This window comes from Budorcas taxicolor, chromosome 5, assembly GCF_023091745.1.
Source record: "Budorcas taxicolor isolate Tak-1 chromosome 5, Takin1.1, whole genome shotgun sequence".
NCBI classification, from domain to species: domain Eukaryota; kingdom Metazoa; phylum Chordata; class Mammalia; order Artiodactyla; family Bovidae; genus Budorcas; species Budorcas taxicolor.
Window position 1 is genome coordinate 63,590,634 of NC_068914.1, and position 3,628 is coordinate 63,594,261.

The window sequence follows — 3,628 nt, forward strand, 5'->3', positions numbered from 1 at the left end:
AAAAACAAAATTGTAGAAAGCAGTGTCTGACTCCAGAGTTGCTACATTGTACAGTTGGTCCTTATTATTCCCAGATTCCATATTTGTTGCCTACTCACTGAAATTGATTTATGACACCAAAATACTCATGGTGTTTTACAGTCATTCACATGGATATTTAGTGTGAATGCACAGAGTATTCAAAAATTGAGTGTACAGAGTAGCAAAAATTTAGTCACCTGATACAGATGTTCAGGTGAGGTCAAACAAGGTGGTTTTCTGCCTTCTTGTTTTAGCTCTCATCAGAGGTGACCAACAAGATGAAGATAGTAGTGGAGCAACCTCAGGCAAATTAGTAACATTTCTAAATATTATTTTCTCTTTGTAAAATAAAAGTCTACCAGGATGTGATGCTTTCAGGATTTAAGACTGTAATTTATATGATATATATGTGCACCAGTTCAGTATTTATTAATTCAGGTTTGCAGTGGCTTTATAGAGCATAACCACCATGAACAAAAATCATCCACTCTATTATCTAAATTTTCCAGTTTTGAACAACAAATTAAGACACAAGCAAGTAAAGAGGAAAGTTTAGCCAATATACAGAAAAATGAAAGTGGTCAGTAGAAATTGTCTTTGAGGCAACTTAAATGTTTCACTAAAGGGAACCATGTTTTAAGAATTAAAGAAAATATGAAACAATGGAGATGCAGGTTTGATCCCTGGATCTGGAAGACCCTTGGAGAAGAATATGGCAACCCACTCCAGTATTCTTGCCTGGAAGATCCCATGGACAGAGGAGCCTGGTGGACTACGGTCCAAAGGGTTGCAAAGAGTCAGACATGACTGAAATGACTTAGCATGCACATAGAGATATGTGTGTGTATATCAGTGAGATATCAGGGGAGCATTTCATACAAGGATGGGCACAATAAAGGACAGAAATGGTATGGACCTAAAAGAAGCAGAAAAGATTAAGAACAGGTGGCAAGAATACACAGAAGTATACAAAGAAGGTCATAATGACCTGGATAACCATGATGGTGTGGTCACTCCCTAGAGCCAGACATCCTGGAGTGTGAATCAAATGAGCTATAAGAAGCATGACCACAAATAGAGCTAGCAGATATGATCAAATTCCAGCTGAATTATTTCAAACCTGAAAAGATGATGCTATTAAAGTTCTGCACTCATTATGCCAGCAAATTTGGAAAACTCAGTAGTGGCCACAGGACTGGAAAAGGTCAGTTTTCATTCCAACCTCAAAGAAGGACAATGCCAGACTGCTCAAACTACCATACAATTGTGCTCATTTCACATGCTAGCAAGGTAATGCTCAAAATTTCTCAAGTTACCTTCAGCTGTATATGAACTGAGAATTTCCAGATGTACAAGCTGAGTTTTGAAGAGGCTTAGGAACCAGGGATCAAATTGCCAACATTCATTAGACCATGGGGAAAGTAAGAGAATTCCAGAAAAACATCTACTTCTGCTTCATTGACTACACTAAAGCCTTTGACTGTGTGGATCACAACAAACTGGAAAATTCTTCAAAAGATGGAAATAACAGACCACCTTACCTGTCTCCTGAGAAACCCATAGGTGTGTCAAGAAGCAACAATTAAAACTGGAAATGAAACAACTGAGTAGTTCAAAATTGGGAAAGGAGTATGACAAGGCTGTATATTGTCACTTTGATTATTTAATTTATATATATAGTACACATATGTATACATATAATTTATATGTATAGTACACATATGTATAGAAATGCCAGGCTGGATGAATCACAAGCTGGAATCAAGATTGCCGGGAGAAATATCAACTTCAGATATGCAGATGATACCATTTGAAATGCAGAAATTGAAGTAGAACTAAAGAGCCTCTTGATGAGAGTGAGAGTGAAAAAGCTGGCTTAAAACCAACATTCAAAAAACTAAGATCATGGCATCTGGTCCCACCATTTCATGGCAAAGAGAAGGGGGAAATGTGGAAACAGACAAGTCAATATTAATAGCTGAAGTTGCCCATACTTTGATATTAGTAATTGATAGAATAACTGGACAGAAAAACAATTACTTGAGGTTGAAGGAAAAAATAAATGACTTGTAGCATGGCAGTGAGGCTAACGGAGGGGCTGGACCAATTTTTCCAAAACAGTTCTGTAAGCCTTCAATAGCATCATTTAAAAATTATTTAATGATCTTTAAGAAGAGGAACTAAAAAGCCTCTTGATGAAAGTGGAAGTGGAGAGTGAAAAAGTTGGCTTAAAGCTCAACATTCAGAAAATGAAGATCATAGCATCTGGTCCCATCACTTCATGGGAAATAAATGGGGAAACAGTGGAAACAGTGTCAGACTTTATTTTGGGGGGCTCCAAAATCACTGCAGATGGTGACTGCAGCCATGAAATTAAAAAACGCTTACTCCTTGGAAGAAAAGTTATGACCGACCTAGATAGCATATCCGAAAGCAGAGACATTACTTTACTGACTAAGGTCTAGTCAAGGCTATTGTTTTTCCAGTGGTCATGTAAGGATGTGAGAGTTGGACTGTGAAGAAGGCTGACCACTGAAGAACTGATGCTTTTGAACTGTGGTGTTGGAGAAGACTCTTGAGAGTCCCTTGGACTGCAAGGAGATCCAACCAGTCTATTCTGAAGGAGATCAGCCCTGGGATTTCTCTGGAAGGACTGGTGCTAAAGCTGAAACTCCAGTACTTTGGCCACCTCATGTGAAAAGCTGACTCATTGGAAAAGACTCTGATGTTGGGAGGGATTGGGGGCAGGAGGAGAAGGGGACAACAGAGGATGAGATGGCTGGATGGCATCACCAACTCAATGGACGTGAGTCTGAGTGAACTCCGGGAGTTGGTGATGGACAGGGAGGCCTGGCGTGCTGCGATTCATGGGGTCGCAAAGAGTCAGACATGACTGAGCGACTGAACTGAAGTGAAGAGTTGTCAGAATATTTTTTACCATTTTAATAATGATTTAATTTTTTATTGTTTTCTTCTTGACTTTAAAGCCTATAGAATAGTTAAATTCCATTGTCGTAGTAGTATCTTTTTCTGTGACATAATTTTAAAATGTGTAATGATGTATAAATAATATAAGCACATTATGGAAAATATGGAAAAGAAAGAAAAGAAAAATAATAAGCATAGTTCCATAAATTTTGGCTAATTTGAATAATTCTTCAATACACCTCTTTAGAGCAAAGTGATGTCACAAGTTATAATTATATTTTTAGAATAAATTCCTAGAAATAAACTTGATAGAACAACAAGTAGGCCCATTTAAAAAACTTTTTGATACACAAAGGCAAAGTGCTCTCCCCAAAATAATATATCACTTTATATTCCACCATTATTGTATGAGAATCTGTTTCCTAATGAAACTGTTTTCCTAAAGCATTTATGACAGTCAGCTGAGTGAATTATTGAGCAATGCATTATTTTTTAAAATATTTATTTATTTGGCTGCCTTGGATCTTAGTTGCAGCACTTCGGATCTTTCAAGGTTCACAAACTGTAGTTGTGGCACGAGGGCTCTGGAATGCATACGCTCAGTGGTTGTGGCTGGAGGACTTAGTTGCTTCATAGCATGTGGGATCTTAGTTCCCTGACTAGGGACTGAGCCAGTGTC